The sequence below is a fragment of the Pleurodeles waltl genome, chromosome 7 (assembly GCF_031143425.1).
Source record: "Pleurodeles waltl isolate 20211129_DDA chromosome 7, aPleWal1.hap1.20221129, whole genome shotgun sequence".
Classification (NCBI taxonomy): domain Eukaryota; kingdom Metazoa; phylum Chordata; class Amphibia; order Caudata; family Salamandridae; genus Pleurodeles; species Pleurodeles waltl.
This window is the reverse complement of record NC_090446.1, coordinates 1,444,942,017-1,444,966,197: the sequence shown is the minus strand read 5'-3', so window position 1 is coordinate 1,444,966,197 and position 24,181 is coordinate 1,444,942,017.

The following is a 24,181-nucleotide window of genomic DNA, read 5'->3' as shown; positions in this document are numbered from 1 at the left end:
TGGGGAATACTGCTGCTGCCACCATGGGTGTCTAAACCCAGCTTCTGTCTTTCTTTTTCTATCTCTAGAGATTGTCTATCTAAATCCAGCTGTTGCTTCTTGAGCTTCAGCCTGGATGTCTCCACTCTCAATTTATTGAGCTCCCTTTCTAACATTCTGTCATCAGGGTGGGTGGGAGGGACATGCCTAGAAACAGAAGTGTGATGAGAATGGACAGAAGGAGACCTGTCCCTAACAGATGGAACCTTAACAAGCTTACTAACAGTATAATGTGAGAGTCCACCATCTGTATGGTGAGACTTCCTACTGTGATGTGAGACCACACTGTCTGTATGGTGTGATCCCCCATCAGTACCAGCTATGCTAGGTTGTCTGATACTGGGCAGGCTGGGAAGTTTCCTTACTGAATCTATCTCTAGGGGAGTACCTGGATCAGATTGGGAACTATCAACTACTTTTTCAACAGATGGGGCCCTTCTGGCCTTATCTTGTTCTCTAAGCATGTTTAACAACAGTTCCAAGGAAGGATTCTTCCCTACACTCAAACCTCTTTCTATGCAGAGACTCCTTGCTCCTTTCCAGCTAAGGTGATCATATGCAATTCTGGACAGATCAACATTTTGGCCTGTGCCAGACATTTTTAGAAAGAGTTAAGTGATAGAAAAAGTGAAGAAAAAGTTTTTCAGAACTTTTAGAAAGACAGAAAAAAACTTTTAAAACTTTTTAGAACTTTTTTGAAAGTTTAGAAGTACATTTCAGCACTTAAAAAAGAGTGAAAAGAGGAAATGCAAAACTTTTTAGTTATGTGTACATACACTGAACTTGTTTTGTATATTTTTCTCTTATGAAAAGTACAATGTCAAGAGTGGTAAGTAGTCTCAAAGCACTTATCCCACCGCTGCACAACCAATGTAGGAGGCTGGGCTGGCTTGTAGTGAGTACCAAGGGGTACATACACCTTGCACCAGGCCCAGGTATCCCTTATTAGTGTAGAGGGTGTCTAGCAGCTTAGGCTGATAGATAATGGTAGCTTAGCAGAGCAGCTTAGGCTGAACTAGGAGACGTGTGAAGCTACTACAGTACCACAAATGCCATATGCACAATATCATAAGAAAACACAATACACAGTGTTGGACCTGGCTTTTTGACGGGGTCATCCCCAAACTTTTTGCCTCCTTCCTCCTATTTTTTCTGACCTGTTGTTGTTGGCTTTTGACCTCTGGGCACTTTACCACTGCTAACCAGTGCTAAAGTGCATATGCTCTCTGTGTAAATTGTACTATTGATTGGTTTATCCATGATTGACTATTTAATTTACTTGTGAGTCCCTGGTAGAGTGCACTACATGTGCCTAGGGCAGGTAGATTAAATGCTACTAGTGGGCCTGCAGCACTGGTTGTGCCACCCGCTTTAGTAGCCCCTTAACCTTGTCTCAGGCCTACCATTGCTAGGCCTGTGTGTGCAGTTTCACTGCCACTTCGACTTGGCATTTAAAAGTACTTGCCAAGCCTAGAACTCCCCTTTTTCTACATATAAGTCATCCCTAATGTGTGCCCTAGGTAACCCCTAGAGCAAGGTGCTGTGTAGGTAAAAGGCAGGACATGTACCTGTGTAGTTATATGTCATGGTAGTGTAAAACTCCTAAATTCGTTTTTGCACTACTGTGAGGCCTGCTCCCTTCATAGGCTAACATTGGGGCTGCCCTCATACATTGTTGAAGTGGCAGCTGCTGATCTGAAAGGAGCAGGAAGGTCATATTTAGTATGGCCAGAATGGTAATATAAAATCCTGCTCACTGGTGAAGTCGGATTTAATATTACTATTCTAGAAATGCCACTTTTAGAAAGTGAGCATTTCTTTGCACTAAAATATTGTTGTGCCCTTCAATCCACGTCTGGCTAGGTTTAGTTGACAGCTCCTTGTGGATTCACTCAGACACACCCCAAACACAGGGTACTCAGCCTCACTTGCATACATCTGCATTTTGAATGGGTCTTCCTGGGCTGGGAGGGTGGAGGGCCTGCCCTCACACAAAAGACTGCCACACCCCCTACTGGGACTCTGGCAGACAGGATTGAACTGAAAGGGGGCTGGGTGCATTTCTTAGACACTCTTTGAAGTCACCCCCACTTCAAAGGCACAACTTAGTATAAAACAGGGCCTCTGCCCTACCTGATCAGACACTTGCTGGAGAAGAAACCTGAACCAGAAACTACATCCTGCCAAGAAGAACTGCCTGGCTGCTCAAAGGACTCACCTGTCTGCTTTCTACAAAGGACTGCTGCCTTGCTGTTGCCCTGCTGCCTTGCTGAACTCTTGTCTGGCTGTGAAAGTGCTCTCCAAGGGCTTGGATAGAGCTTGCCTCCTGTTCCCTGAAGTCTCAGGACCAAAAAGACTTCCCTCTTTTACTTGGACGCTCCGTGCGCCGAAAATTTCGACGCACAGCTTGCTCTGCGGCGATAAAAACGCCGCACACCGACGCTGATCGACGCGACGCTCTTGGGACGCCCGAAAATCCGACGCACGGCTTCGCAAGGACAACGTCGCCCGACCTCTGGAGGAGAAATCGACGCGACGCCTGCCGCGAGATCGTAATTTCGACGCGCAGCCCCGCAGACCGACCTCTAGAGGAGAAATCGACGCGACGCCTGCCGTGAGATTGTAATTTCGACGCGCAGCCCCGCAGACCGACGCGCAGCCGGAGAACAAGCAGGAAAATCCACGCACAGACCCGGGACATCTGGTAATCCCCGCGAGCCACAGAAAGAGACTGTCCGCGCGCCGGAAAACAACGCACTACTTCCCCGCGTGGAAAATAACGACGCGAGTCCGTGTGTGCTGAGGAGAAATCGACGCACCCACCCTTTTTCCACGCACCTCTTCTTTTGTGACCCTCTGAGGAGATTTTTTCACGCTAAACCAGGTACTTGTGCTTGAAAGGGACTTTGTTTATATTCTAAAGACTTAAGACACTTTATATCACTTTTCAGTGATATCTTTACAAATTCATATTGCAACTTTGATCGTTTTGACCTGAAGATACCCAGATAAATATTATATATTTTTCTAAACAATGTGTGGTGTATTTTTGTGGTGTTATGCTATGGTGTTGTATGATTTATTGCACAAATGCTTTACACATTGCCTTCTAAGTTAAGCCTGACTGCTCGTGCCAAGCTACCGGAGGGTGAGCACAGGCTGGTTTTGGATTGTGTGTGACTTACCCTGACTAGAGTGAGGGTTCTTGCTTGGACAGAGGGCAACCTGACTGCCAACCAAAAACCCCATTTCTAACACACAGTTATACTAAAAATAAAGGTACTTTATTTTTATGACAATATGCCAAAAGTATCTCAGTGAGTACCCTCAGTATGAGGATAAGAAATATACACAAGATATATGTACACAATACCAAAAATATGCAGTATAGTCTTAGAAAACAGTGCAAACAATGTATAGTTACAATAGGATGCAATGGGGAAACATAGGGATAGGGGCAACACAAACCATATACTCCAAAAGTGGAATGCGAACCACGAATGGACCCCAAACCTATGTGACCTTGTAGAGGGTCGCTGGGACTATTAGAAAATAGCAAGGGTTAGAAAAATACCCCACCCCACGACCCTGAAAAGTGAGTGCAAAGTGCACTAAAGTTCCCCCAAAGACTTAGAAGTCGTGGTAGAGGAATAATGCAGGGAAAACACAAACCAGCAATGCAACAACGATGGATTATCAGTCGAGGGTACCTGTGGAACAAGGGGACCAAGTCCAAAAGTCACAAGTAAGTCGGAGATGGGCAGATGCCCAAGAAATGCCAACTGTGGATGCAAAGAAGCTTCTACTGGACTGAAGAAGCTGAGGATTCTGCAGGAACGACAAGGGCTAGAGACTTCCCCTTTGGAGGATGGATCCCCCACGCCGTGGAGAGTCGTGCAGAAGTGTTTTCCCACCGGATGGACGCCAACAAGCCTTGCTAGCTGCAAGTCGTGTGGTTAGCGTTTTTGGATGCTGCTGTGGCCCAGGATGGACCAGGATGTCGCCAATTTCGTCAAGGGACAGAGGGGACGCCAAGCAAGACAAGGAGCCCTCTCAGAAGCAGGTAGCACCCGCAGAAGTGCCAGAACAGGCACTATGAAGAAAAGTGAAACGGTGCTCGCCTGAAGTTACACAAAGGAGTCCCACGTCGCCGGAGACCAACTTAGAAAGTTGTGCAATGCAGGTTAGAGTGCCGTGGACCCAGGCTTGGCTGTGCACAAAGGATTTCCGCCGGAAGTGCACAGAGGCCCGAGAAGTTGCAAAAGTCGCGGTTACCAACAATGCAGTCTGGCGTGGGGAGGCAAGGACTTACCTCCACCAAACTCGGACTGAAGAGTCACTGGACCGTGGGGGTCACTTGGACAGTCTTGCTGGATTCGAGGGACCTTGCTCGTCGTCGTGAGAGGAGACCCAAGGGACCGGTGATGCAGCTTTTTGGTGCCTGCGGTAGCAGGGGGAAGATTCCGTCGACCCACGGGAGATTTCTTCGCAGCTTCTGATGCAGAGAGGAGGCAGACTACCCCCACAGGATGCACCACCAGGAAAACAGTCGAGAAGGCAGCAGGAGCAGCGTTACAAGGTTGCAGTAGTCGTCTTTGCTACTTTGTTGCAGTTTTGCAGGCTTCCAGCGCGGTCAGCAGTCGATTCCTTGGCAGAAGGTGAAGAGAGAGATGCAGAGGAACTCTGATGAGCTCTTGCATTCGTTTATCTGAGGAATCCCCAAAGAAAGAGACCCTAAATAGCCAGAAAAGAGGGTTTGGCTACTTAGGAGAGAGGATAGGCTAGCAACACCTGAAGGAGCCTATCAGAAGGAGTCTCTGACATCACCTGCCTGGACTGGCCACTCAGAGCAGTCCAGTGTGCCAGCAGCACCTCTGTTTCCAAGATGGCAGAGGTCTGGAGCACACTGGAGGAGCTCTGGGCACCTCTCAGGGGAGGTGCAGGTCAGGGGAGTGGTCACTCCCCTTTCCTTTGTCCAGTTTCGCGCCCAAGCAGGGCTGAGGGGTCCCTGAACCGGTGTAGACTGGCTTATGCAGAATTGGGCACATCTGTGCCCAAGAAAGCATTTCCAGAGGCTGGGGGAGGCTACTCCTCCCCTGCCTTCACACCATTTTCCAAAGGGAGAGGGTGTAACACCCCCTCTCTGAGGAAGTCCTTTGTTCTGCCATCCTGGGCCAGGCCTGGCTGGACCAGGAGGGCAGAAGCCTGTCTGTGGGGTTGGCAGCAGCAGCAGCTGCAGTGAAACCCCTGAAAAGGCAGTTTGGCAGTACCAGGGTCGGTGCTACAGACCACTGGGAGCATGGAATTGTGCCAACTATGCCAAGATGGCATAGAGGGGGCAATTCCATGATCTTAGACATGTTACATGGCCATATTCGGAGTTACCATTGTGAAGCTACACATAGGTAGTGACCTATGTTTAGTGCACGCATGTAATGGTGTCCCCGCACTCAAAAAGTCGGGGAATTTGCCCTGAACAATGTGGGGGCACCTTGGCTAGTGCCAGGGTGCCCACACACTAAGTAACTTTGCACCTAACCTTTACCAGGTAAAGGATAGACGTATAGGTGACTTATAAGTTACTTAAGTGCAGTGAAAATGGCTGTGAAATAATGTGTGCATTATTTCACTCAGGCTGCAGTGGCAGGCCTGTGTAAGAATTGTCATAGCTCCCTATGGGTGGCAAAAGAAATGCTGCAGCCCATAGGGATCTCCTGGAACCCCAATACCCTGGGTACCTCAGTACCATATACTAGGGAATTATAAGGGTGTTCCAGTACGCCAATGTAAATTGGTAAAATTGGTCACTAGCCTGTTAGTGACAATTTGGAAGTAATGAGAGAGCATAACCACTGAGGTTCTGGTTAGCAGAGCCTCAGTGAGACAGTTAGTCACTACACGTAACACAGTCAGGCACACTTATGAGCACTGGGGCCCTGTGTTGCAGGGTCCCAGTGACACATACAACTAAAACAACATATATACAGTGAAAAATGGGGGTAACATGCCAGGCAAGATGGTACTTTCCTACAATGACCATCGGAAGGACACTTTTAGTTTGATTCTGATATATTTTCAAGATGTGCTGTACCCAACATTCTTCTGCTATAGTATTGCCTATTGCTCTAGTTGACTCTCACTCTAGCTGGTTAATGATTGATCATAGTGGGTTGCTGTTTTTAGCCTTACAGGCCTCCATTATTCTGAGCCATCCATGGTCCCTGCTTGCCCGTTTGGCCTCCCATGTAGCCTTCCTGTGTGCTGATCTTTGTTCTTGGAATTGCTTGAGCTATGCACCGCTGACTGTATTTAAGGCTTCTTGCTTCCTTGTTTATTTGCCACCTCTGTTGTTGCAATGCCAGAGTAAACCGTTTGTGTGCCTATGCCTAAAGTATTTGCTCTTTGACATTGTTGGTCTAACAGAGTTTGCTGGGCTGACTCTATTGTCTCCCATTCCTTGATGGGATCCGTTTCGGCCTACTGGGATGTTGAAAGGCTTGTTTTCACATTCTTGAAGTTACCCATGGATAAGTTGTTCCATCGTATGCGTTACCAGTGGCTGCTCAGTTCTTGGGTGCCAAGGAATTCCACTTTGGACTTACCACAGTTATTGTTCCTTATTTTAAAACTTGAGAGTGGTAGTCGCTTTCACTTCTGATCTCGATGTGAAAACTTTATGGAATTTGGAGGCTGGGCTGAAAATATAATCCAAGGTTCACTGTGAGTTCTTCGTCTTGTGTGTTCCTGCCACTGGGGAGTCTGATGGACTCCTTTTGTTGAGGGCTGCCAGGCCCTAGGCTTTTAAGAGTTGCAGTAGGATGCGATCGCTGTTGTTGATATTCATGAGATTCATATCTGAACTGGGATCCCTAGCCTCATGTGAAGGGCCCTTTCTCTGGAGCTTCCATTGCTATTGTTAGCCACAGTTAAATGTAAATCACCAGTGATGAGCACAGCATTGCCCCATGAATCGTATGTATCTCTACTAAAATATCGGTTTCTTGTTTTAAGTTTTGTTTTGTGGTGACATTTGGGTTAATGCAGATGTTTATTATTATGAAAGGGGTTATCCAAGTTTCTGATTTCCAGCTAGTAATTATTGTTGCCTGCATGTGTTTCGTTTTTTAGTGAACTTGGCTGACGTTAAACGTTTTGGCCATAGAGATGTAAATAGATAGGCCTCCTTTAGGGTGCCTCTTGTTCTTGATTTTCACAGCAGGGATAGAGAATGTCACATAGCCTGAAAGTGGATGCTTGCCCATTTGCCAGGGTTCCTGTAGGAAAATTATACCAAAGGCACTGAAAAGATGAACCAGAGACAGGTCCTGGGCCAGTTTGTTTGCCCTGCTATATTCCATGAGATTAAATTGGTGCAAGCGGGTGTTGGTGACGCCCTGGGTAGAACTGATCATCTTGCTTAAGGGGGAGCGATGACACCTGGAGCACTTCCCCCATCAATCTCTTATTGTCTGGACTGCTGCTTGTGGACTACTGGCCTATATACACTTGCAAATTCTGGGTACATGATGCTGCAACACTGAGTGCCAAGAGAACCAGGAGTAAAGGAGACAGATTGTGTGCTGAGAAGGTAGAGTCCCCTCAGCATGATGGAGAACTGACCCATCTTTCTTTGACTCAATGTTTTCGACCTGTGTTCCGTCAGGGGTTTTGATTCCTTGGGATTTTAAAAAGGATGGGTATGTTTCTTTTTCAGATGTCAACCCAAACCTCCAGTACTTAAGCACCTTAGCTTTGGCCAGAAGCATCTGGACGGGTTCAGCGTTTTGAAATCGGATCTCAGTACTCTCATGTATTTCTCCATTTTTGGGAGGTCAAAAGGCCACATATTCCACATCCTTGCTTCGAATGGATTTGAGGACTTAAATGGAGTTACAGATCTTCACTGTGTTGCCCCTGTTTAGGATGTCCCAGGGACCCTATGATATGTAGTGTGGGTGCAGGGTAAAACTATGGGCACTCTTGTTCATTGCTTCTACTTGAGAACGTGCTATCTGGAGCTTGCTTGATGCATGCAGGGTAGGTATCAATGTGACGCCAGCCGGGAGCCACCAAGCAGCCTCTGCCCGGCATTGATTTTCCAGAACTGATGCCCTGCATTGACAAGGGATTCCGGCGTTGAGGAGAGGCTCTGCTCTTGTTTTCCCTTGGGGGTCAGAAAGGGGGAGTGCCCTTGATCAACTGAGTTTGCAGGTAGAGGCCAGGAATTTACAGCTGAGATAGTGAGATTGTGAAGTTCTTGCCATACCACGCCCCCTAGAGGCTCCCCTGTGGAGATTATCTCCAAGCACTGGCCGTTGCTGAGAGGTGTTCTTCTGCTTGGAGAATTTTCCCAGTCATGGCTTTGGTTGTTGGATTGTCATTTCTCTGTGAATTGCTTCGTTAATAGTCTGTACTGCCACGTTTAGTGTCTTCTTTGGCTTGCTGAATATTACAGATGCACCAGAGCTCTCCCCTGGAACTGTACTGTCAGTGATCGAAACTGCCCCTCCTAGCTGGCCCTGCTCATCACTCCTAGAAGGTCGTGAACCTCCTCCTCTTAAGGGACTGTAATTGAGAAATCCGAGCATGATAATTGCTTGCCGTGTTATTGCCCATTTTTTTCAGACTTTTTTGTTCTTCCCTGGAAAGACAAGCTTGAAAGTCTCCACTGCACTATTAATCTGCTGGTTTAGGCTTTCGTCTGGAAAGGATGCTTCTGGGATAGGGCTTGTGAAAACATGGCTCTCCTCGTGCCTTTCCTCTTCTAGTTTCCTTAGGTGTGACATTTTATTTGTTCAGATTCCTTTTTAAAGTCTGTTATTATTACCAACATTATGTCTTCTTATTCCATAAGTTTGTCCAACAGGGGGGGCATTTCTGAGCATCTGTTACAATGTCGGCTTGGACCTTTGCTTGAGCTCCCTTAACAAGCAAATTAAAGTTGTCCAGTTCAGTGTCTATTACCCTTGTATAGGTGACTAGTGTCTGTAAGATTGAAATTTGAATGTCTAGTTTATCGGTGGTGAGTAATGTTGCATTAGTAAAGGCAATTAGAGTTTGTCAAGGGCTTCCCATGAAAATGAGAAGAAAGTTCCATCTGTTGCTTTGAGCTGTTCCTGGTGTAGGGTTCTCTTGGGCCCGGCAGTTGGGGTGTTTTCTGTCCTCTGGGGAGGTGAGTTGTTTATATGCAGGCCGGCCTCGGGCCCCTCGTTGAGGGGACAGGTTTCCCAGCTAATCCACCTCAGGCCTTCTCTTACTGTCCTTGTTATTCTTGGTTTCTTTGACACCCTTGTCTGTGATCCGCCTAGGGCCTAGGACTCAGATGTTTCATTTGTGATCAATTCATGGCCCTCTACTGTAATTGTCAGTGATAGGGGTAACCCCTATTTGGGGTTGAGGGGGGCTGCTTAAGGGGCGCATTCGAAGGTTATCTGAAGACAGACTCACTAGGCTCATTAAATCTGGCATTGATTCTCTTGCAGGCCTAAGAGTGGGTAAACCGTCCCATGTTATTGTGATATTGCTGGACGAGCTCCAGTTTAGATGTTCCATACCAGGTTCTTGTAGCGCCCCTTGTGGCTCCAATGGAGAAGTTCTGACTGAAGGGTAGCTTTTCCTAGTAGAAATAAAAAACATCCTTTATTAATTTGACACCAGCTGGCCCCTTCCTGAGCTCACTGTGTGCTGGACTGGGCATTGGTATTACGGTTGCCCCCTTCGTGGAATGTGGCAGCTCTGGTCGTAAGGGGGGGTCCTTTGCCCTCCTTCAGGGGCATTTCCTTATTACTCGAAGAGGTCTTCTGCTTTTTCATTACGTTTTGAGGTTTATCGTGCGCCATATGAAGGAGAGGGCTCCGTGTTTTCATACTGTCACCCGCTGCTGAGGGAGTGAAGTCCAATGAAGATAAGACTAGAGCGGTGATTACAGTTGTTCTTTTTATCCATTTTGTCTTTTCCTCTTATGTTTATGGCTAATGCTGTCTGCAGCAAACCAGCCTGGCTCGTATTTCCTACCTAGTTCCAAAGGTGGATTTGGAGCGGTTGCAACCTGCGCCACACGCGCACCACCTAGGGGGATTGTTACTGCCGGTCTAAACTGTGAGTTGAGCTGTAGGATTAACAGTCCAAGGCTGTGCAGGGGAGGAGGGCAGGGGGTGGTGAGCTCGCACAGTGGTGCAAGCTGCACCGGGAGCTAGGCCGGCCACCTCCACGCCACTCCAGCTGGACCCTGGGGTCACGACGCTAACACCACGACCACACTCACCTCTGGCCAAAACAGGCCCCCGCTGTCCACCACTGTCCACTACTCGGAGACAGCCTTCCTCATTCTGGAATCTCTGGAATACCCTTGTGGAGCCGGGGCGGGGTAAGCGGTTCTTGGGTGGGCCTAATTAACCGAGTAAGATCGTCCTAATGGGCTGCCAGACACCACCGAACAGTGCTTAATTTGTAAATATAAAGGTGCCGGTGCCCAAAGCCCTCCTCTTAAACACGCGGCTGCTGTAATTAAATGTGCGAGCATAGAATACTGAGGCAGCGTAATCCTCAAGCCATCTCGGACCTCTTCAATCTATTTACAGACAGTCCCTGCCCCTTCAGCTCACACCTGCAGCTTTCTGCCTTCTCTCATTGTGACGCTTTTTCGTTTTTCTCTTCTTTGCTCGCAGCAAATGCTTGAGGCAGAAGAGTAAGCGCCGGCCCTAAAAAATAAGTGCAGGTGGTCAGCACCGGAAACAACAAGCACAAATTAAGCACTACCACCGAACATTGGACGCTAATGCCACGCTTCCTGCTCTGGGTGCTGCCGCCTGCTGGCTGCCCCACCTCCTCCGCCGTCTCATGTGCTGGACACATTCTCAGGCTCCTGCAGCCAATTATTGCTCCCATCTGTCCATTTGAATATCTGGCTGCAGCCCCGTTTCGCGTGCTTCGGTGGCAAATCCAGCCAAAATTAAAACCTGTCACCCCCGCTGTTGGCATGGGGCCAGATTGCTTTCCCCTTGCCGTGCCCACTCCTTTGGCCGTTACACCTCGAGTCTTCATGCGCTTTCACGCATCTCACCAGCCACATCAAGGCCCATATTTATACTTTTTGACGCTAAACTGCGCTAACGCAGTTTAGCGTCAAAAAATTTTGCGCCGTCTAACGCCATTCTGAAGCGCCATGCGGGCGCCGTATTTATGGAATGGCGTTAGCCGGCGCAAGCAGACCGGCGCTGCCTGGTTTGCGTGGAAAAAAGCCACGTACACCAGACAGCGCCGGCGTAGGGGGAAAATGGCGTATGGGCGTCTTAAAATGGGGCAAGTCAGGTTACGTTGAAAAAATCGCCGTAACCCGACTTGCGCCATTTTTTTTCGACGCCCATCCCCCATCAACATGACTCCTATCATTGTAAAGATAGGAGTCATGCCCCCTTGCCCAATGGCCATGCCCAGGGGACTTCTGTCCCCTGGGCATGGTCATTGGGCATAGTGGCATGTAGGGGGGCACAAATCAGGCCCCCCTATGCCACAAAAAATAAAAAATAAAAAACTTACCTGAACTTACCTTAATGTCCATGGGATGGGTCCCTCCATCCTTGGGTGTCCTCCTGGGGTGGCCAAGGGTGGCAGGGGGGGTCCCTGGGGGCAGGGGAGGGCACTCTGGGCTCATTTTGAGCCCACTTGTCCCCTAACGCCATGCCTGACCCAGGCGTTAAAAAGCGGCGCAAATGCGCCGTTTTTGGCCACGCCCACTCCCGGGCGTCATTTTTGCCCGGGAGTATAAATACCACGTAAAGGCCTGGGAGTCATTTTTTAAGACGGGAACGCCTCCCTTGCATATCATTAACGCAAGGAAGGGGTTCACGCTAAAAAATGACGCACACTCCGGGCACTTTGGCGCCCGAAGCGTCTAACGCCATAGTATAAATATGGCGTTAGTTGGCGTTAGTTTAGCGTCGAATTTGCGTCGAAAAAAACGACGCAAATTCGGCGCAACCAGAGTATAAATACGGCCCCAAATGTCTTTTATAGACATTTGGACAAATGAAGTTGTAGTTTTATGTGAGTTATTACTAACGTCTGATAGTTTGCTTTTCTCATTTGGAGATAAACAAACACATTTTCATATTTGAAAATCCCCATTTTAGTGCAAGCCTAGCTCTTTCTGGTAGACATTCATGCATTTACATTGAGAATTTCTCTGTTTGCCTTATACCAGATGTATTCTGCTTATAAACTAGCATTCCTGAAAAAATGTCAAAATATTTAGCTTAGCTTAGTTTAGTGCCGTTTTTGTTAATGACAATTTGCCTTTTTTTTAAAGAAATAAAGTCCAGTCAGTATATCATTAACATTGAGCACTGGGCGACTTATGCAATTTCCAAGGCTTAAGCCAGCTTGCACCGGCGGTCACTGTCTCTGGTCTATGGGTTCTGTACTGAGGCATGCCATACTTATAGCCCTTTGTAGTCAGCACAACCATTTTGCTTTTAAGAAAGCTCTTAAACTGTTCAGGTTTTGCTGACTTTTTTACCTGGGCCTCTGCAAGTTCCTCCTGCTGGCCAGAGACATTTTTAGGCACAGGCAAAGTGGACAATTGCCCAGGGTCCCCATCTCCCAAGGGGGCCATGGGAAAGTGAACTTTCTCTCTGTCTCACATCTGTCTACCTCTCCGTCTTGATCTTCGACATATTATTCAATTTTGCTTGGCATCATGAATGAGCAGAAATGAGCAATAAAATACAAAGTTTTTCCAAACAGGGGTGCCTGAAATATATCATGACCGGGGCCCCCAAAAACTTTAAGATCACAATACTGTTGGTTATCAACTTGTCTAGAGCTCGATGCTCTTGAGCTACTGAGTATCAAACAAATAACAACATTCTTGACTCTTTCTTGTTCTACACTGCAGTTCTTCGAACTTCTCTGAGAGTGGCAGACCTCCATATCTGTACTTAGGCAATTTTTGGAACATGTGAAATTAGTAAAGCTCATTTATCATACTAGCAATGTAATTTCTGTTTTATGGAGTACCATGCACCTATTTGACATTCATTAAAGCCTTATGATGCCTATTTCCAAAATGAAACAAGTGCGACAATACTTTATTACTCATTTGAAGTGCTGCCAACTCCACAATATTTCTTCTCAATTTTTTTTGCCTAGTAAAAATAATTTATATTTATTTTTAGATGCAGTTAAATGGATATTTTTATGTAACAAGTATATCCCTTGCAAAGCCAAAGTTATGTAAATTATGGTAATTTAATATTAATAATAGTAATACTACATTTTGCAGATGTCCATTTTAATCCTGTTATATTATTTGCATTTTTTTGCAAGTACACAAATGTTAGTTCTTCACCAGAATAGGTCAGAGTCGTAGTTCTCTACTGATAAGAAAGTAACACATTTTAAAACATGCAAAATCATCCATAGCTCCTCCATGGGATATTTTGAGATGATATGCCAAGGTGGGCAGGTGGAAGAGTACCAAAACATTGTTTTCCTATGTTAATTCCTACAGTAACTTTTAGGAAGAGATACATACAAAATGGCTGAACTGACTTACACCAATTTTGGCTTAAAGTTCTGACTTAGAAAACATGCTTTTCATTATTTTGTATAAATTAATTCAGCCATTTTCATTAAATGTGCATTTAGAAGGGTGCACGAGGTGATGAGTTTAAAATCATAGAAATTCCTGGAGGGTTTGTCCCACTGGAGTTTTGAGGGAGTCCTGCAGTCCAACAAATTACAAAATAGGGCCCTCTGTTTGGCCAAGAGAGATTTCTCTCCAGTCTGCCTTTTTGGATCAAGCAATCTTGAGCGGCTGTAACTTGAAGAAACATTTTGTAGCAGCCATAATAGGACATGGGGACTTGGTTCTCATGTTCAGAAGTTGTTATTAAATAACGCAGAAGGGGGCAGCGTAGTTTTACTCTGAACCCCTGGCAGTGTGGGCAGGGTAGCCCAATGCTGCCATCCTCCTGGGGCAAAAACAAAAGAAAATAGAAAACAAATAAGAAAAAACATGAGTTGAGGGTGAGTGGGAATGAAGGGTGGGGTAGGTTGTGCACCCATGGATGGTTGAGAATGGGCGTAGGGGCTCTAGGCAGTCCATGCCCTGCAGTTGATACCTACTCCAGATGGTCAGATGCTTTGTGGGGAGGTGAGTTGTCTGCAAGGCAACACCATGGATGAACATGGATGAACAAAGGCCTTGCATGGTCGAGCATTGTGTGGCCTGCTGGGGGGAGTTGGGCGCAGTGCCTGGCTGGAGGCCAGTCCAAGCTGCTAATCCTTTGCTGTCCATGGCCTAAGGCCTAAGGCCATTAGGCTAGGCCCTGCTGCTAAACCACCACCATATACAGCCAACAGCAGTGCTCATCAGGGGAGTTAGGTGAATATGACAACCCCACAGAAATTCACTGATTAAAACGAACATTACAGTGATGTTATAGTTAGTATGATAATAAGCTCTTATCCTATGTTAACAAACCTCAGAAATATACAGATGTTTTAAAAGTAAGTTATGGTTAGGTGATAGTTAGATATTGAATGAATACAAAAACTACCATCTAAAAACAAAACAAACACTGAAATTCACCAGTTATAGTTTACTGAGCTAATTATAACTTGTGCCCCTCCATGTAAAGCTTACGACCCCACATGTTACTTCACTGATGACATCTGAAATGAATAGTGCCAAAGGCTAAAAAGCACTTGAATTAGGGCAGATAAGACATCAGCCATGTTTGTGACTATGGATCCCACCTGCAAAATTCTAAATAGGGCCTTAAGTGTTTATATTTTAACATGATTTAACATGCAAATATAAAACTCGACCATCACTTGTTTTAAACACCCGGGGTTTTGCCACTAATCTTGGATCACTAGCACCATACATTAAGTTATTCTTGCCTATTACAAGATATAAGGGAACACAAAGAGAGAGCGGTGTTATGCCTTTAATTGATAAAGGAACAACTCAGAAACAGTAAGCAAAGTGTAATTTATTTTTGGATAACAAAAATCACTTACAATTATAAGGTAGAGTCAATTCATCTGTAACATGCTTTGATTTTAAAACTTCCATTTCATGTTTTTTCAGGATTAACATTAGAAAAAAAGAACCAGAGCGAGCTGAAACCTCAAGTTTTAGTGTAGAGATAAGCAAAAGAACCTTGAGCTTGACCAATGGCATCATTTAAGGAATTTTATAGACCAATAGACCAATGGCATATCCTAGGATATTCTATCAGCGGAGGGTACTGTTAATCCTTAGGTTCTTGTTAGAGTTTGGTGGATAGGATACTCAATTATAAAAGTAGCAGATACACCTTCCTGAATAACAAGGACATTATAGCCTATGGAACCTGTCATATGTAGGTCAGGGTATCTGTCATGTTTTGATGGAATATTCTATCCACAAAACTCTAAAAACGGCTCTTAGTTTAACCAATATCACTTGGTCTACATTTATGAAGCTGACAGTGGCACTAAATTGTTTACTGCTCTGATTCTAGTCCTGAAGTCATGTCAGATACTTACACCGGAAGATGCCATATGATGGTAACAGCATTCTGTAATTTCTTGACCAGCTAGAATAAGATCACTTAATGAGCTACTGGTATTTTCTGAGCTGATGGTTCTGGAGCCACATTAACTGCTGGTAGTGCTCTAAATTCAAGAATGGTGTCAAAATGTGTTGTGAGTTGTGCTTGTGACATTTTCAACTTGTGTAGGCAGAACACAAGAGAGGGAACATGATTTACTAGAGCTTTATTAATAAATTATATACTGTAATTATTTCTGAGATTTGGTTTGCACTTCTGCCTTTTTTCACTGGAACATAAATGTTTGCCACAGGGACAGTGATTACTCTATCAATCGACTGGTTAAGTGAGCATAAGTGTAATGAAGACAACATAATCCATTATCACTATTATTTGCATATGACATTTATTTCTAGGAAATGTATTGCTATGTTAGCTGACACCATGTTGCCATCTTGTGTGCCCATGTTTGAGCATAGGCTGCGCAGGCTGCTTCGCTTATGATATATTTAAAGGAGGGGCGGGTTAGCATTAGATGCTCATTGCCACTGAAAGGAAACCCTTACCACTTTCCAAAGCAGTATCAGATTTTGCTCATTTGTGCTTAATGCACATGTGCAAATTTCACGGATGTATGTGAGCAGTTTTTTCTTTCCACAGTTTAGAAACAGTAGTGTAGTGTAGTACACTGACAGTACACACTGAGATAACAATTTGTTTGCACATTCAGTACAGATGCCATCATGAATATCTTTTTGCATTGTCAAGAAATGAAGTACGCCTACTATCCATTACATCAATACAGCCATCAATGAGTTTCTCAAAGTCACGGAATATCAAGGTAACTTGAAATATGTTTCTACTATACTTGGATACAACATCACTGTATAACTCATGTTAATTCTGATGAGAGAGCTATGTAAAAAAAAGTAGTATAAGTGTGGCATTTGTCGTTGACAAAATGAAGACTGTTAACTTATATGGAGTACATGCTTACAGAAACGCACAACGCGTTAGCTGAAGACTTATACACTTGTACACAGTAATGACCCTGAGTAGCCACAGGCAAGAATGAACATCCATTGCCTAGGCTGCTCTCAATCTGTGAGTTAAAGACAGTGGGTCGTGTAGTTACAAATCAATCCAAATGGCAGAGGCCTTTGCTCCAGATGAAATTATCCACACACATTAAAATAGTGTAATCCCTCAACCTTTACTGTGAATCACAGTAGAACCTTTACCTTGATGGCTCAGATCCAGAAGGAAGCAAGGTGGTATACTGGATTACAATGGAATTATAGTTGATGAGGTACGACCGCCATTAATCACATTTTGAGAAAGACATACTTCTGAAAAGGGAAGAGTATGTGTTGTTAGTAGAGAGGGGTTTTTACTTTTCACTATGAAAATGTTCAACACTGTGGTGGTCATTCTGACCCTGGCGGTAAAAGGCGCTTACCGCCGGTCAGAAGACCGCCATAACCCCGCCGCGGTCGCGGTTAACCGCCACGGTCATTCTGACCCGCAACAGCCAAACCGCCAAAAACCCGACATCCACAAAAGGCCGCCAGACCAGCGGTCGGCGGAAAAGTGGAGATGACCAAACCTCCACCGTCACGCCAACAGAAATACGCCCATACCATTCTGACCCACGAATCCACGCGGCGGTCTTTCAACCGCGGTATTCCATTGGCGGTACACACCGCCGCGGTCAGAATACACACAAACGAACAAAACCCAGCAACATTGGACAATTTGAAATACACACACCTGAGACACATACACACACCACTCCCACACACACAATACAATATAAAACTCGCACCCACATCTCCCACAAACCCCTACGTCCAAAATTTTGATACTGAGACACACAGAGACACCACTGCATAGACTAGAGTACACCATCACACAGAGGCACATCACAACATCACCCACACAATCTACAAGCACTAAACAACACACACCCCACCCAACATACACACCCCTCCATGGCACCACAAAGACACCCCCGCTTCTCTGACGAGGAACTCAGGGTCATGGTGGAGGAAATCGTTCGTGTGGAGCCACAGCTGTTCGGCACACAGGTCCAGTACACCAGCATTGCCCGGAAGATGGAGCTATGGCAAAGGATAGTCGACAGGGTCAACGCTGTGGGACAGCACCCCAGAAATAGGGACGACATCAGGAAGCGATGGAACGACCTACGGGGGAAGGTGCGTTCCATGGTATCCAGGCATAACATCGCCGTGAACAAGACTGGCGGCGGACCCCCACCTCAACCCCCAGAATTTACAGCATGGGAGGAACAAGTCTTGCACATCCTGCATCCTGACGGCCTCGCAGGAGTCGGTGGAGGAATGGACTCTGGTAAGTTGAATCTACAATACTTCTTCCCCCCCACCCCACCTGCATGCCAACTCATACCCCCACCCTCACCCCCACCCCCAGCACACCTATTCCCTGCAAATGTCTCACCATCACAACCCACCCATCCCAACACCTAGCCCTGCATGCGTCCACTAAGCATGGACACCCATCACCAAAGCATGCCCAATGCATATACACATCTCCCCCACAAGCCACCCTCACTAAAGCCCCCGCACACGAATGCCAGCACTGGGGTACACGGGAACCCACACATTCACCCATATGGCACACACTGAAACTATAACCATACCTCTATACCCCTGCAGGACCCGAACGCCACCACACCGCCACGGAGGGTCCAGAAATCTCCACACCCCCCACCCAAGAGGCCATCAGCGATGACAGCAGCTCTGTCGACCTGGAGCCTGATGACCAGCCCGGACCATCGGGGACCTCGGGACAGTCGGTTCCCCTCAGACAGCCACAGGCCACAACAGACCCAACCCCCTCTGGGAACACCAGCACAGCTCCCACCCAGCGGGCCCATGCCTCTGTCTCCAGGACGCGTCAATCAGCGGTGTGTCCATCACTACACGGCACCCAGGATAACTCAACACCCCAACAACCACAGGGACCTGGGGGTAGTGGCAGTGGGCACACCGTCCAGGGGACAGAGGCCCAGGAACACACGGGAACTGGGAGGGCAGCTGTGCGACAGGGGGGGATGGGCCCAGGGAACCCACTCTCCACGAGGCCCTCACCACCATCATGGGAGCATACAACCGCTCCCAGGAGACGATGGCGACGGTACTGGCCAGGATCCAGGAGATCCAGGTACTGCAGGAGGAACAGTATCGGGGGATCAGGGAGGACATCAGAGCTATCAACTCCACCCTGGCCACCATGGTAGGGCTGCTGAAAGACATCCTCAACACCAGGACGGACACTCTCCAACAACAAAGGGCCCCTGCCACTAGCCTCGACCAAGAACTGCCAACCACCTCTGCCGGCGCTAGTGGACAGGAGGCCCCCGCACAACAGCAGCCCACCAGAACCCCACCTCCTGCAGGAGAAGAACCACCCCGCAAGAGGGCCCTGAGATCACGTAAGAAGACAGAGTAGGATGTCAAGACCCCCGCCAGCAAAGGATACCACCTGATGTCATCCCACTGTCCCACATTGTCACCCTGTCCATCCTTAAACTGCCCCTGCTCCATCTCTCCACAGGCCTACGGACAATGCACCAGTGTGACTGTAACTCTGGACTCTGCCATGGACATTCCTTCACCATAGCCCCCACCCAATTGAAACCACCCATCCCATTCTGAGCACTTCAATAAACACAATTTTTACACAAAACTATCAGGAGTCTGGCTGTGATTTCAAAATAATGTATTAGACTTGACAGTGCCAAAATGTTCATGTACATAGTGATGTCAACAAACCGCTGCCACACAGCTGTAGTCCATGGGGAAACGAAGCAGAGGACACGCAGTGGGGGCCACAGCTCTGAAATAGGAAGGGAAAACCCACAACTCAGTCATCATACACTGGGGCAAATAGACAGGCAGTAGAGAGGCAGGAGAGTAGGTGAAATTGTAAAAAGAAAGTTTTGAATTGTTACCTGTGTCTTATTGGAAATACTGTGCAATCACTCTGTCCCTGTTGTCTGTTTCATCCCCGTCGTCTTGCTCCTCTTCACTCTCCACAGGTTCCACCGCTGCCACAACTCCACCATCTGGACCATCCTCCTGCAGGAAAGGCACCTGGCGTCGCAAAGCCAGGTTATGAAGCATACAGCAGGCCACGATGATATGACACACCTTCTTTGGTGAGTACATTAGGGATCCACCTGTCATATGCAGGCACCTAAACCTGGCCTTCAGGAGGCCAAAGGTGCGTTCGATCACCCTCCTAGTGCGCCCATGGGCCTCATTGTACCGTTCCTCTGCCCTGGTCCGGGGATTCCTTACTGGGGTCAGTAGCCACGACAGGTTGGGGTAACCAGAGTCCCCCAATAGCCATACACGGTGTCTCTCTAGCTGTTCCATCACGTAAGGGATGCTGCTATTCCGCAGGATGTAGGCGTCATGCACTGACCCAGGGAACTTGGCATTTACATGCGAGATGTACTGGTCAGCCAAACACACCACCTGGATGTTCATGGAATGGTAACGTTTTCTGTTCCTGTACACCTGTTCACTTTCTCGGGGGGGAACCAAAGCCACATGAGTCCCATCAATGGCACCAATGGTGTTGGGAATATGTTCAAGGGCATAGAAATCACCCTTCACTGTAGCCAAATCGCCCACCTCAGGGAAAACTATGTAGCTCCTCATGTATTTCATCAGGGCAGACAACACTCTGGACAACACCTTGGGAAACATAGGCTGGGACATCCCAGAAGCAATTCCCACTGTTGACTGAAATGACCCACTTGCCAAAAAATGGAGTACTGACAGGACCTGCACCAGAGGGGGAATCCCTGTGGGTTGGCGGATGGGGGACATCAGGTCTGCCTCCAGCTGGGCACACAGTTCATGTATAGTGGCACGGTCAAGCCAGTATGTTAATATGACGTGGCGTTCTTCCATTGTCGACAGGTCCACCAGCGGTCTGTACACGGGAGGATTCCTCCTTCTCCTCGCCAAACCCAGCGGACGGTGCCTAGGAAGGACAACATGGAGCACAGAGTCAGGCAACCCACAGGTACGTTCTCACAGCTTGCACAGTAAACGATTGTCTATGCAGTGAATGGCTTGTATGAGTGGCTATGCAAGGCCTAGGCCTGTGTGACGCAGTAGAAATTAAGCCATGTGGGCCCTTGAAATGGCGGCTGCCTGACCTGTGAAGTGTGACAATGGGATGTGAGGTCAATGCGCTGGCGTGGCACACCGCGGCGGTCGGCGGGCGAAGACCGCGGCGCGAAGCCGCATTGGTTAACATTGAAGCCTATGGGTTTCAGGAGCCAATGGCGAAGGGCGCCGGCGGTGGCGGTACGCACCGCCGCGGTACGCACCGCCGCGGGCGTGACCGCCATTTTCTATCTACTTAATCACTCGAGACCTGATCTTCCACAGGAGAGGACCTATACTGCAAGTGCTGCTGTGACCTCGGTCTGGAAGGGACAATGGCTGCTGCGACTGGGGAAAGGGCCCCTGCCTTCACTGGAGAAGAGTTGGAGAAACTTGTGGATGGGGTCCTCCCCCAGTATGCGCTACTCTGCGGTCCTCCAGAGCAACAAGTGAGTAAATTTCAATATGGATTTGTGGCCACTGGCTGGGTTGAGTGGGATGAATGGACGAAGGTGCGAAGGCGAACGAATGAGGTATGAATCGCACGAAAGATGAGAGCATGGCACACATGGCGGGGTTGGGGGCGGGGGGCCACATGGCGGGGCTGAGGGGCGCGGGGCCACATGGCGGGCGGGGGGGCCACATGGCGGGCTGGGGGGCGCGGGCCACATGGCGGGGCTGGGGGCCACATGGCGGGGCTGGGGGGCGCGGGGCCACATGGCGGGGCGGGGGGCCACATGGCGGGGCTGGGGGGCGCGGGGCCACATGGTGGGGTTGGGGGGCGGGGGGCCACATGGCGGGGTTGGGGGGCGCGGGGCCACATGGCGGGGTTGGGGGGCGGGGGGCCACATGGCGGGGCTGGGGGGCGGGGGGCCACATGGCAGGGCGGGGGGCCACTGCCAACGATAACGCAGACAAACTTGAACTTGGTATTTCTCTCTCCCTGTACGTGTCACGTAGGTCCGCGCCCAAGAGAAAATCGGGATTTGGCGTGCCATCGCCAAGGACGTCCGGACCCTGGGGGTCCACCATCGACAGGGCACCCACTGCCGCAAGAGGTGGGAGGACATCCGCCGCTGGACCAAGAAGACCGCCGAGTCTCTGCTGGGGATGGCCTCCCAACGTAGGCGGAGTGCCAGCCGTCAATTGACCCCCCTGATGTTCCGGATCCTGGCGGTGGCCTACCCTGAATTGGATGGGCGCGTGAGGGCAGCACAGCAGACACAAGGGGGTGAGTACAAGCACAATCTGCTATGTTGGCGCACAGTGGAGGTGTCTGGGTGGGGGAGGAGGGCTGTGGGTCCCCCTAGGCCAGGGCGAAATCTGTAGGCTAGGCCCCTCCGTAAGCCCCTGTGTCCCCACCCACCCCCCTCAGTAGTGTGCCAGTACAGCTATCCCTGGGCCTGTGTCATCTATGTGTGCAGTTGTCATCTCAATGCGTGTAGGGCATGTGCCAAGGATTGCGTAGCGGACCCCAAGTGTGCGACGTAGTGTAGGGGGCATCTGTGTCTGTCATGTCCGCCAATGGTAGCGGTAATCCATGCACTCAAAATTTCTTTATTTCTCTCCCCCCCCTTTTTGTTTGTCTTTCTGTGCATGTGTGCATCAGCATCATCAGGCGGAGGAGAAGTGGCATCGGGGCAGGAGGGAGCTGCATCTCACATGGCCCAGGAGGGCCATGCCACAGAGTCAGACTGGACCAGTGAGACGGAGGGCGAGGGGAGCTCCACAACGGGGACGCATGGAGACCGCAGCGACACGGACACGTCCTCGGAAGGGAGCTCCCTTGCGGTGGTGGCAACATCCGTGCCCCCCGCACCTACAGGTACAGCCGCCACCCAGCGCACCAGCTCTGCCCTCCAAGCAGCCCCTCAGCGTTCGCCCCGTGCCCGCTCGCACACCAAGGCGGGCATCTCCTTCGCCCCAGGCACCTCAGGCCCTGCCCCAGTTACCCCTGCTGCCCTCAGTGAGGAGGTCATTGACCTCATCCGAACGCTCATTGTTGGGCAGTCTACCCTTTTGAATGCCATCCAGGGGGTGGAGAGGGAGGTTCATCGCAGCAATGCATACCTGGAGGGCATTCATTCGGGTCAGGCTGCCCATCACCGATCGTTCAACGCTCTGGCCTCAGCACTGACGGCAGCCATTGTCCCTGTCTCCAGCCTCCCTCTACTAACTCCCTCCTCCCAGTCTCCTGTTCCTCTGCCTGTCCCACCCACACCATCTGACCAGCCTGCACACACCTCAACACCCAAGAGCAGCTCATCCAAACATAAGCACCACAGATCACGCAAGCATTCACCCAACCAACATCCAGATGCAGACATGCCAACAGTCACTACCACCTCTGTGACCCCCACCTCCTCGTCTCCCTCCTCCCTCCCTGTGACATCTACACTCACACCTTCATGCACACCACCATCAGCCAGTACTTCCATCAGCAGCACACCCTCCAGTACAGTCCGCACACGTGCAGTCACCACCCCCACTGCCATGTACACGTCCCCTGTGTCCTCTCCCAGTGTGTCTGTCACCCCCTCTTCCACACCACACAAACGCAGGCAGCCACCCACCCAACAGCCATCCACCTCACGACAGCCTCCAGCTCATGCACCTGCACCCAAAGACAGCAAACTTGACTCACCTACAACCACATCCTCTCACTCCACTCCCATACCCACTGCACCTACCCTTCCCATTGCTCCCAAAAAACTTTTCCTCTCTAAAATTAACCTCTTTCCTGAGCCTGACCCCCCCCTCCATCTGGTAGGAGTAAAAAGAGCACCTCAGCCACCACCAGCCCTGCAGCACCCTTGACAAAGGTGCAGGGGTTTTGGAGTCCCCCAGCTCCCAGGTCCGGATCCTCGCCCAGCAGCAAGGGGACAGGCAGCCCACCCCCTGGGAAGAGGAGCAGAAGACGGAAGGGCTGGCGCAGGAGCCCTGAGTCACCAGCCCCCAAGGACACTACCCTGCCACCGTCACCTGCCACAGCTCCAAAGGGAGGTAAGGGCCACAGACCCTCAGGCAAGGAGGGCAAGGGCAGCAGGGTGGAGAAGTCAGGCAGCAGGCCCGCTGCCCAGGGAGGACCCATCCCCGCTGCCCATGGAGGACCCATCCCCGCTGCCCAGGGAGGACCCATCCCGCTGCCCATGGAGGACCCATCCCCGCTGCCCAGGGAGGACCCATCCCCGCTGCCCATGGAGGACCCATCCCCGCTGCCCAGGGAGGACCCATCCCCGCTGCCCAGGGAGGACCCATCCCCGCTGCCCAGGGAGGACCCATCCCCGCTGCCCATGGAGGACCCATCCCCGCTGCCCAGGAGGACCCCACCAGCACCATTGCCGCTGCCCAGGGAGGACCCAGCCCAGCTGCCCAGGAGGGCCCCACAACCCACAGCCCAGGTGGGCATTGAAGGAGAGCCATCCCCGCTGCCCA